The 12,420-nt window shown below is 40.2% G+C and overlaps 1 pseudogene; it reads left to right on the top strand.

Moving 5' to 3' along the window:
* Positions 1–9,292: 9,292 nt before the first annotated feature.
* On the top strand, positions 9,293–11,947 carry LOC147984739 (uncharacterized; annotated as a pseudogene).
* Positions 11,948–12,420: the final 473 nt, after the last annotated feature.

Here is a 12,420-nt window from a genome sequence, read left to right as displayed (position 1 = left end):
TCGACTACATCAACCGCGTTAACCTAACGCTTCCACTTTCGGTCTACGAGGGTACATGGACACACTCACCCCCTCTCGTTGCTATGCATCTCCTAGATAGATCTTGCGTGATCGTCGGAATTTTTTTGAAATTGCATGCTATGTTCCCCAACAGTGGCATCCGAGCTAGGTCTATGCATAGATGATATGCATGAGTAGAACACAAAGAGTTGTGGGCGATAATAGTCATACTTCTTACCACCAACATCTTATTTTGATTCGGCGGTATTGTTGGATGAAGCGGCCCGGACCAACGTTACATGACCACGTTCATGAGACCGGTTCTACCGACGTGCTTTTGCACACAGGTGGCTGGCGGGTGTCTGTTTCTCCAACTTTAGTTGAATCGAATTTGACTACGGCCCGTCCTTGTTGTAGGTTAAAACAACACACTTGACGGAAAATCGTTGTGGTTTTTATACGTAGGTTAGAACGATTCTTTATAGAAGCCCGTAGCAGCCACGTAAAACTTGCAACAACAAAGTAGAGGACGTATAACTTGTTTTTGCAGGGCATGTTGTGATGTGATATGGTCAAGACGTGATGAGATATAAATTGTTGTATGAGATGATCATGTTTTGTAGAAGTTATCGGCAACCAGCAGGAGCCTTATGGTTGTCACTTTATTGTATGAAATGCAACCGCGATGTAATTACTTTAGTTTATCACTAAGCGGTAGCGATAGTCATAGAAGCAATACTTGGCGAGATGACAACGACGTTACGATGGACATCAAGGTGTCAAGGCGGTGACGATGGAGATCATGACGGTGCTTTGGAGATGGAGATCAAAGGCACAAGATGATGATGGCCATATCATGTCACATATTTTGATTGCATGTGATGTTTATCTTTTATGCATCTTATTTTTCTTAGTACGGCGGTAGCATTATAAGATGATCCCTCACTAAATTTCAAGGTATAAGTGTTCTCCCTGAGTATGCACCATTGCTACAGTTCGTCGTGCCGAGATACCACGCGAAGATCGTGTGTGATAAGCTCTACGTTCACATACAATGGGTGCAAGCCAGTTTTGCACACGCGGAAATACTCGGGCTGAACTTGACGAGCCTAGCATATGCAGATATGGCCTCGGAACACTAAGACCGAAAGGTCAAACGTGAATCATATAGTAGATATGATCAACATAGAGATGTTCACCATTGAAAACTACTCCATCTCATGTGACGATCGGACATGGTTTAGTTGATATGGATCACATGATCATTTAGATGACTAGAGGGATGTCTATCTAAGTGGGAGTTCTTAAGTAATATGATTAACTGAACTTTAATTTATCATGAACTTAGTCCTGATAGTATTTGCAAATTATGTTGTAGATCAATAGCTCACGTTATAGCTCCCCGTTTATTTTTGATATGTTCCTAGAGAAAAATAATTTGAAAGATGATAGTAGCAATGATGCAGACTGGATCAGTGATCTGAGGATTATCCTTATTGCTACACAGAAGAATTATTTCCTTGATGCACCGCAAGGTGACAGACGTTTTATAGGAGCAGATGCAGACGTTATGAACGTTTGTCAAGCTTGATATGATGACTACTTGATAGTTTAGTGTGCCATGCTTTACGGCTTAGAACCGGGACTTCAAAAACGTTTTGAATGCCACGGAGCATATAAGATGTTCCAAGAGCTGAAATTGGTATTTCGGACTCATGCCCAAGTTGAGAGGTATGAGACCTCTGACAAGTACTTTGCCTACAAGATGGAAGAGAATAGCTCAACCAGTGAGCATGTGCTCAGAATGTCTGAGTACTATAATCGCTTGAAACCAGTGGGAGTTAATCTTCCAGATAAGATAGTGATTGACAGAGTTCTCTAGTCACTATCACCAAGTTACTAGATCTTCATGATGAACTATAATATGCAAGGGATGGAAAATACAATTCCCGAGCTCTTCGCAATGCTAAAGGCTGCAGAGGTAGAAATCAAAAAGTAGCATCAAGTGTTGATGGTTAACAAGACCACTAGTTTCAAGAAAAAGGGCAAAGGGAAGAAGGGGAACTTCAAGAAGAATAGCAAGCAAGTTGCTACTCCCGGGAAGAAGCCCAAGTCTGGACCTAAGCATGAAACTGAGTGCTTCTACTGCAAAGGGATTGGTCACTGGAAGCGGAACTGCCCCAAGTATTTGGCGGATAAGAAAGATGGAAAAGTGAAAGGTATATTTGATATACATGTTATTGATGTGTACTTTACTAGTGTTCATAGTGACCCTAGGGTATTTGATACCGGTTCAGTTGCTAAGATTAGTAACTCAAAATAGGAGTTACAAAATAAACAGAGACCGTTTGAGGGCGAGGCAACAATGTGTGTTGGATGTGATTCCAAGGTTGATAAGATCACCGTCACATACTCCCTCTACCTTCGGGATTAGTGTTGGACCTAAATAAATGTTATTTGGTGTTTGCGTTGAGCATGAATATGATTGGATCATGTTTATTGCAATACAGTTATTCATTTAAATCACAGAATAATTATTGTTTTGTTTACATGAATAAAACCTTCAATGGTCATACACCAAATGTGAATGGTTTGTTGAATATCGATCATGGTTATACACATATTCATAATATTGATGCCAAAAGATGGAAAGTTGATAATGATAGTGCAACATATTTGTGGCACTGCCGTTTAGGTCATATTGGTATAAAGCACATAAAGAAACTCCACGTGGATGGACTTTTGGAATCACTTGATTATGAATCATTGGATGCTTGCGAAGCATCCCTCATGGGCAAGATGACTAAGACTCCGTTCTCCGGAACAATGGAGCGAGCCACTAACTTATTGGAAATAATACATACTGATGTATGCGGTCCGATGAGTGTTGAGGTTCGTGGCGGGTATCGTTATTTTCTAACCTTCCCAGTTGATTTGAGCATATATATAGGTATATCTACTTAATGAAACACAAGTCTGAATCATTTTGAAAAGTTCAAAGAATTTCAGAGTGAAGTGTAGAATCATCGTAACAAGAAAATAAAGTTTATGCGATCTAATCATAGAGGCGAATATTTGAGTTACGAGTTTTGGCCTTCATTTAAAACAATGTGGAATAGTTTTACAACTCACGCCACCTGGAACACCACAGCATAATGGTGTGTTCGAACGTCGTAACCGTACTTTATTAGATATGGTGCGATCTATGATGTCTCTTACTGATTTACCACTATCATTTAGGGGGTTATGCATTAGAGACAGTTGCATTCACGTTAAATAGGGCACCATCTAAATCCTTGAGACGACACCGTATGAACTATGGTTTGGCAAGAAACCAAAGATGTCATTTCTTAAAGTTTGTGGTTTTGATGCTTATGTGAAAAGGTTTCAAACTGATAAGCTCGAACCCAAATCGGAAAGGTGCATCTTCATAGGATACCCAAAAGAAACTGTTGGGTACACCTTCTATCATAGATCCGAAGGCAAGGCATTTGTTTCTAAGAATGGATCCTTTCTAGAGAAGGAGTTTCTCTTGAAAGAAGTGAGTGGGAGGAAAGTAGAACTTGATGAAGTAATTGTACCTTCTCCCGAATTGGAAAGTAGTTCATCACAAAAATCAGTTCCAGTGATCCCTACACCAATTAGTGAGGAAGCTAATGATGATGATCATGAAACTTCAGATCAAGTTACTACTGAACCTCGTAGGTCAACCCATGGTCCGCACCAGAGTGGTACGGTAATCCTATTCTGGCAGTCATGTTACTAGACCATGACGAACCTACAAACTATGAGCAAGCGATGATGAGCCTAGATTCCGCGAAATGGCTTGAGGCCATGAAATCTGAGATGGGATCCATGTATGAGAATAAAGTATGGACTTTGATTGACTTGCCCGATGATCGGCGAGCCATTGAGAATAAATGGATCTTCAAGAGGAAGACGGACGCTGATAGTAGTGTTACTATCTACAAAGCTCGAATTGTCGCAAAAGGTTTTCGACAAGTTCAAGGTGTTGACTACGATGAGATTTTCTCACTCGTATCGATGCTTAAAGTCTGTCCGAAACATGTTAGCAATTGCCGCATTTTATGAAATCTGGAAAATGGATGTCAAAACTGTATTCCTTAATGGATTTATTAAAGAAGAGTTGTATATGATGCAACCAGAAGGTTTTCTCAATCCTAAAGGTGCTAACAAAGTGTGCAAGCTCCAGGATCCATCTATGGACTAGTGCAAGCATCTCAGAGTTGGAATATACGCTTTGATGAGTTGATCAAAGCATATAGTTTTATATAGACTTGTGGTGAAGCCTGTATTTACAAGAAAGTGAGTGGGAGCACTACAGCATTTCTGATAGGTATATGTGAATGACATATTGTTGATCAGAAATGATGTAGATTTTTCTGGAAAGCATAAAGGAGTGTTTGAAAGGAGTTTTTCAAAGAAAGACCTCGGTGAAGCTACTTACATATTGGGCATCAAGATCTATAAAGATAGATCAAGACGCTTGATAAGACTTTCGATAAGTACATACCTTGATAAGATTTTGAAGGAGTTCAAAATGGATCAGTCAAAGAAGGGGTTCTTGCCTGAGTAGTAAGGTATGAAGTTGAGTAAGACTCAAAACCCAACCACGATAGAAGATAGAGAGAGAATGGAAGTTATTCCCTATGCCTCAGCCATAGGTTCTATAATGTATGCCATGCTGTATACCAGACCTATTGTGTACCTTGCCATGAGTTTGGCAAAGGGGTACAATAGTGATCCAGGAGTAGATCACTGGATAGCGGACAAAATTATCTTTAGAGGACTAAGGAAATATTTCTCGGTTATGGAGGTGATAAAGAGTTCATCGTAAAGAGTTACGTCGATGCAAGCTTTAACACTATCTAGATGACTCTGAGTCTCAATCTGGATACATATTAAAAGTGGGAGCAATTAGCTATAGTAGCTCCATGCAGAGCATTGTAGACATAAAAAATTTCAAAATACATACGGATCTGAATGTGGCAGACCCGTTGACTAAACTTCTCTCATAAGCAAAACATGATCACACCTTAGTACTCTTTGGGTGTTAATCACATGGCGATGTGAACTAGATTATTGACTCTAGTAAACCCTTTGGGTGTTGGTCACATGGTGATGTGAACTATTGGTGCTAAATCACATGGAGATGTGAACTAGATTATTGACTCTAGTGCAAGTGGGAGACTAAAGGAAATATGCCCTAGAGGCAATAATAAAGTTTTTACTTATATTTCCTTATATCATGATAAATGTTTATTATTCATGCTAGAATTGTATTAACCAGAAACTTGATACATGTGTGGATACATAGACAAAATAGTGTGTACCTAGTAAGCCTCGACTAGACTAGCTCATTAATCAAAGATGGTTAAGTTTCCTAACCATAGACATGTGTTGTCATTTGATGAACGGGATCACATCATTAGGAGAATGATGTGATGGACAAGACCCATCCGTTAGCTAGCATAATGATCGTTAAGTTTTATTGCTATTGCTTTCTTTATGACATATACATATTCCTTTGACTATGAGATTATGCAACTCCCGAATACCAGAGGAACACCTTGTGTTCTGTCAAACGTCACAACGTAACTGGGTGATTAAAAATATGCTCTACAGGTGTCTCCGAAGGTGTTTGTTGGTTTGGCATAGATCGAGATTAGGATTTGTCACTCTGAGTATTGGAGAGGTATCTCTGGGCCCTCTCGGTAATGATAATAAGCCTTGCAAGAAATATGATTAATGAGTTAGTTGCGGGATGATGCATTACAGAACGAGTAAAGAGACTTGCCGGTAATGAGATTGAACTAGGTATGGAGATACCGACGATCGAATCTCGGGCAAGTAACATACCGATGACAAGGGAATAACGTATGTTGTCATAACGGTTTAACCGATAAAGATCTTCGTAGAATATGTGGGAACCAATATGAGCATCCAGGTTCCGCTATTGGTTATTGACCGGAGAGGTGTCTCGGTCATGTCTACATAGTTCTCGAACCCGTAGGGTCCGCACACTTAACGTTCGATGACGATTTGTATTGATGAGTTATGTGTTTTGGTGAGCGAAGTTTGTTTGGAGTCCGGGATGTGATCACAGACATGATGAGGAGTCTCGAAATGGTCGATAGGTAAAGATTGATATATTGGAAGGTAGTATTCGGACACCGGAAGGGATCCAGAGTGTATCGGGTACATACCGGAGTACCGAAGGGGTTACCGGAACTCCCCGGGGAAAGATATGGGCCATATGGGACATAGGAGGGAGGCTAACCAGCCCACAAGGGGCTGTGATCGCTCTCTGACTATAGCGCCAGAAAAGCTCATGTCTGCTTGGACTACGTCGGTATTTCCCCAAAGAAGAAGGGATGATGCAGCACAGCGACGGTAGGTATTTCCCTTAGTGAAGAAACCAAGGTTATCGAACCAGTAGGAGAACCAAGCAACACAACGTAAACAACACCTGCACACAAATGACAACACCTTGCAACCCGACGTGTTAAAGGGGTTGTCAATCCCTTTCGGGTAAAGATGCCAGAAATTTGTAGTAGATTGAAATAATAGATCACAAATAAAATAAAGTGCAGCAAAGTATTTTTGTATTTTTGGTTTAATAGATCTGAATAAAAATGCAAAGGAGAAGTAGATTGCAAGCAAATATATGAGGAAGAAGACCCGAGGGCCGTAGGTTTCACTAGTGGCTTCTCTCGAGAAACATAGCAAACAGTGGGTAAACAAATTACCGTTGGGCAATTGATATAACCTCAAATAATTATGACGATATCCACGCAATGATCATTGCATAGGCATCACGTGCAAGATTAGTAGACCGACTCCTGCCTACATCTACTACTATTACTCCACACATCGACTGCTATCCATCATGCATCTAGTGTATTAAGTTCATGGAAAAACGGAGTAATGCAATAAGAACGATGACATGATGTAGACAAGATCCATTTATCTATTGCGTACATATAGATCCCATCTTTTTATTCTTAGTAGCAATGATACATACGTGTCGGTTCCCTTTCTGTCATTGGGATCAAGCGATGTAAGATCGAACCCACTACCGGGCACCTCTTCCCATTGCAAGATAAATAGATCAAGTTGGCCAAACAAAACCCAAATATCAGAGAAGAAATACGAGGCTATAAGAGATCATGCATATAAGAGATCAAAGATACTCAAATAACTTTCATGGATATAAAAAGATATGACTGATCATAAACTCAAACACACGCAAAAAGAGTTACATCATATGGATCTCCAAGAGACCATTGTATTGAGAATTCAGTGAGAGAGAAAGAGAGATAAAGCCATCTAGCTACTAACTACGGACCCGAAGGTCTACAAAGAACTACTCACGCTACATAGGAGAGGCACCAATGGAGGTGGTGAACCCCATCCTAGATGCTGTCTAGATTGGATCTGGTGGTTCTGGACTCCGTGGTGGTTGGATGAATATTTCATTGACTCCCCTAGGGTTCTGAGATTTTTGGGGTATTTATAGAGCAAAGAGGCGGTCCGGGGGGGGCACCCGAGGTGGGCACAACCCACCTGGGCACGCCTAGGCCTCCTGGCGCTCCCTGGTGGGTTGTCCCCTCCTCGGGACTCCCCCAAGGTGCACCAGGGCCCAACTTCTTCCTTTTGGCCCATAAAAAATCATCGTGGGGTTTCGTGGCATTTGGACTCCGTTTGATATTGATTTCCTGCGATGTAAAAAACATGAAAAAAAACAGCAACTGTCACTTGGCACTATGTCAATAGGTTAGTACCAAAAAATGATATAAAATGATTATAAAACATCCAAGATTGATAATAAAACAGCATGGAACAATCCAAAATTATAGATACGTTGGAGACGTATCAGCATCCCCAAGCTTAACTCCTGCTCGTCCTTGAGTAGGTAAGTGATAAAAACAGAATTTTTGATGTGGAGTGCTGTTTATCATGTCATATCATATTCTTTTATTTATAGCATGGACATTTGGACTTTTATGTGATTCAAAGCAATAGTCTAGTTTTGACATAATAATTTAGATACTCAAGGATATCAACAAGCTACCATGTATTTCAAAATATCAATGCTAAAATAAGTTATCCCTAGCCCATCATGCTCAAACATTGATCCATTCATGAAACACACTAAAATATTAGCTACACCCAATACTTAAGTACGATCATATTGCCTCCTAGTTGGTGCTTTTTACAACAGAAGACGGAGACTCAAATTCAAAATAAAAATTGCATAAAGTAAAAGATAGGCTCTTCGCAGAGGGAAGTTGGGATTTGTAGAGGTGCCAGAGCTCAAAGCGAAAAATTAGAGATAAAAACATTTTGGGAGGTGTATTCATCCCACCAACGAAAACGACTCAGAGTTGCCAACACTTTCCATGCTATATATGCCATAGGCGGTTCCCAAACAGAAAATAAAGTTTATTCCTTTCTCCACCATTCTTTCACTTTCCATGGCTAACCGTATCCACGGGTGCCCTTCATACCAACACTTCCCAATGAATTTATTATTTGACAACATAAAGTAAATTCATTTTTTTTGCATTTCGGGGCTGGGCATCCCTAAGACCTTTGCCTTACTCTCGTGCAATGACAAGTGAATAAACACTCATCTAGAGAATAACACATCCAACATGGAAAATATTAGCCACCCGTTACCATTCCGCGAGTGAAACAAACACACAAAAGAGAAGTTTATTTTGAAAATTAGAGATGGCACATGCAAATTTGCTTAGAACATCAAAGAATACCGCATATGGGTAGATACAAGGGCGAAACTGGGCCTAGGGCAACTGGGGCTGTAGCCCCAGGCGTGGCCCGACTAGTATCTATATCTATAGTAGAAAAAAAATCAGAATATGGGATACACAGAAGCCCAGCCCCAGGCTTCACCTAGACCCACGCACTCACGTTCGTTAATAAAGAAAGAGAAAAAAAATCCCTCGCCTGATCGTGGCAGCGGCAATAGAGAAACCCTCGTTGCGCCGCCGTCCTCGTCAACCAGCGATTGGCGATTCCCGACCGCCGGGTCCGGCGTCCTCACAACCCGACCACCTCTTGTTCTTCTCCATCTGATTCTGAATTGCAGTGTACGCACTGAGACTAAGGCCAATGCACACTGGCTGCACAGGTAATCTGTGTCATCTAATTTTGTTTTCCCTAATTCTTTTATATCAACCAAACTCAGTGAGTTATATTTACTTAGTCAATTTTATTTCATTTGTTGTCAGCAAATTAGAAATACAAGATGAACAAGAGGACCCGTACAATTGAATCTTTCTTTCAGTCAACATCCAATCAGCCTTCAGCCAACAACACCAACACTGATGGATCACCTACAGAATCAGTACTGGTGGGAGCTAGTAATGCAAAGGAAAGTGAACCACGTATGGAGCTTAATTCGGATGACATTAATCCTGATCCTGGCCTCCGAAAACCAATTGAAGAGTTGCATCCGGATGTTAGGGATGCTGCTAGAAGAGAGTATTTGGCCATGGGAGCATGTCGACCAACAGGCCATGTTTATGAACAGGGAAGAATTGGGAAGCACATGAGAGGCTTTCGTGAAGAGTGGTACAAATCGCATGATTGGTTGGAATATAGTGTTGCCAAAAAGGCCGCCTTCTGTTTTCATTGTTTTCTCTTTAAGCAACCAAGAGCTGAAAACTATGGAATTGAAGCATATACAAAGAAAGGTTTTAGTAACTGGAAAAATGCTATTGCATCTTTTGTTACTCATGTTGGTAATGTTAATAGTGCTCACAATAGAGCAAGAAGACAATGTCAAGCTTCTCAAAACCCGAGGCAAAATGTGGAACAAGTATGGGCTGGTTCAGACAAGAAGAAGGAGGAAGAGTACTTGGGTCATCTCACTGTCATGTTAGGTGTCGTGAAGTTTCTTTTATTGCAAGCTCTTGCTTTTCGTGGACATGATGAGTCTGCTAACTCAAACAATAAGGGGAATTTCTTAGAGATGGTGCAGTGGTATAAAAAAAAGAGATTCGAATGCCGCTAAGTTGTTAGATTGTGCTCCTAGAAATAATTTGTTGACATCTGCACAAATACAAAAACATTTGTGCAAAGCTTGTGGAGAAGAGACGACTAAAGCAATCGTGAAGGATATTGGGGATAAAAAATTCGCTGTCCTTGTTGATTAGGCTCGAGATGCATCTCTCAAGGAACAAATGGCTGTGGCTTTGAGGTTTGTATGTCATGAATTAATTTTTTATTGCTTTTTTTGTTATGAAGTATGCTCATATTTTTTTTTCTTATCTCATCTAGGTATTTGAATAGTCAAGGGGAAGTGATTGAGAGGTTTCTTGCGATTAAACATGTTACCGACACAACATCATCTTCATTGAAGGTAGCCTTGGATGCTATGTTTCTTAAACATGGCCTATCTATCCATAGAATGCGAGGCCAAGGATACGATGGAGCATCGAACATGAGAGGTGAATTTCATGGGCTGCAAAGAAGGGTACTGGATGAGAATCCTTATGCTTTTTATATACATTGCTTTGCACATCAGTTGCAGTTAGTGGTTGTTGCCATTGCCAAGTGTTGTCCTTCTGTCATGGATTTCTTTAGTTACACTTCAATGATTGTCAACAGTGTTAATGGTTCTTGTAAGAGACATGACCAGTTAGCCCAAGCGGAACATGATGATCTTGTGCAGAAATTAGAGACTGGAGAAATTTTTACAGGGAGAGGGAGGAACCAACAAACTAACCTTACAAGACCCGGTGATACTAGGTGGGGCTCACATCATAAAACCTTGTGTCGTCTTCATCTCATGTGGTATGCAGTGCTAGAGGTATTGGAGAATATGTCTGATGATGCCACTAACACATCACAAAAGACCACAACACGAGGTTTGATACGTCATATGGAGAGCTTTGAGTTTGTGTTTATACTGCATCTTATGATGAAATTGTTGGGAAAAACTAATGATCTATCACAGTGCTTGCAAAAGAAGAACCGGAATATTGTTCGTGCTATGGGCTTGATTCAAACCACATTGCAGAAACTTAATGAGATGAGGCATCAGGGGTGGGATGAGCTATTTGAAGAGGTAAATTCCTTTTGTCTCAAACATAACATCATTATTCCAAACATGACGGAAACATTAGCTATTGGGGGTTGTTCAAGAGGTCGTGGCGGCCAGATGGTAACTCACTTACATTATTTCCATCATGAAATATTTAATGTGGTGCTTGACCAGATTATTGTTGAGTTCAACAATCGCTTTGCTGAGAAATCTACCCAACTATTGAGATGCATCGCTTGTCTTGAGCCAAGAAATTCTTTTGCCAATTTTGATATAAATAAGCTAGTGGAACTTGCTCAGATTTATGGCGTGGATTTCTCAGAATATGAGTGCAGAGTTCTTAGGGACCAACTTGAGACATTTGTTACTGAAGCTAGAGCTGATACTGAATTTTTAAGTTGCATTGATCTTGGCCAGCTTGCTATAAAGATGGTTCAAACAGATAGGCACACACATTTTCCGTTGGTATATCGTCTCATTGAATTGTCCTTGATTCTCCCCATCCCAACGGCAACCGTAGAAAGAGCTTTCTCAGCTATGAGCATCGTCAAAACTGATCTGTGAAACAAGATGAATGGACGAATCACCGTTTGGTGTGCTATATTGAGCGTGATGTATTTGCAAGCATTGATGATATTAAGATTATACAGTGCTATCAAAAAATGAGGAAACGCAAGGGGCTACTACCTCGTGGACTTCGTGTTAATGGTATAATATGTTCTTTTTCTTGCAAAATTTCATATGAACAATTGATTTAGTCTATGTCCAGAGTCTTGATTTGAAATACTTGATTTTATGTTTGCAGATTCAGATCCTTCTACTATTGCTGGTGAAGAAACAACTTCCTTCAACTAAGCAAGTCTTCACTAATTTGGTACCAAACCATGTTCGCGATGATGCACTTTGTTAAACTATTTGTTATATGGAATTTCCTCTCGTGATAATAATGAATTTATATTTCATTTTGAATGTGATTTTGTGGCATACTTATAACGCACATTGATGTGCGTGGTATTTGACTTTATATTTAGTCAGTTAGTTTTAGTCCTAGGCTTTGCAAAATCCTGGTTCCGCCTCTGGGTAGATATAGTGGACTCATGTGGCAGAACTGGTTTAAAGGATTTTGGATGCACAAGTAGAGGTCATACTTGGTGCAAAATGAAGGCTAGCAAAAGATTGAGAAGCAACCAACCAAGAAACGAATAATCTCATAAGCAAGCATTAAGCATAATTAACACCAAATAATGCACCACAAGTAGGATATAATTTTCATTGCATGATTATTGACTTTCGTACATGCATAGGGAATCATAAACCTTAACACCAAT

The sequence above is a fragment of the Triticum urartu genome, chromosome 2A (genome assembly GCF_056163025.1).
Source record: "Triticum urartu cultivar PI428250 chromosome 2A, HENAU_Tu73, whole genome shotgun sequence".
Taxonomy (NCBI): Eukaryota; Viridiplantae; Streptophyta; class Magnoliopsida; order Poales; family Poaceae; genus Triticum; species Triticum urartu.
The sequence above is the reverse complement of the archived record's forward strand: the minus strand, read 5'-3'. Positions and strand labels throughout refer to the sequence as shown.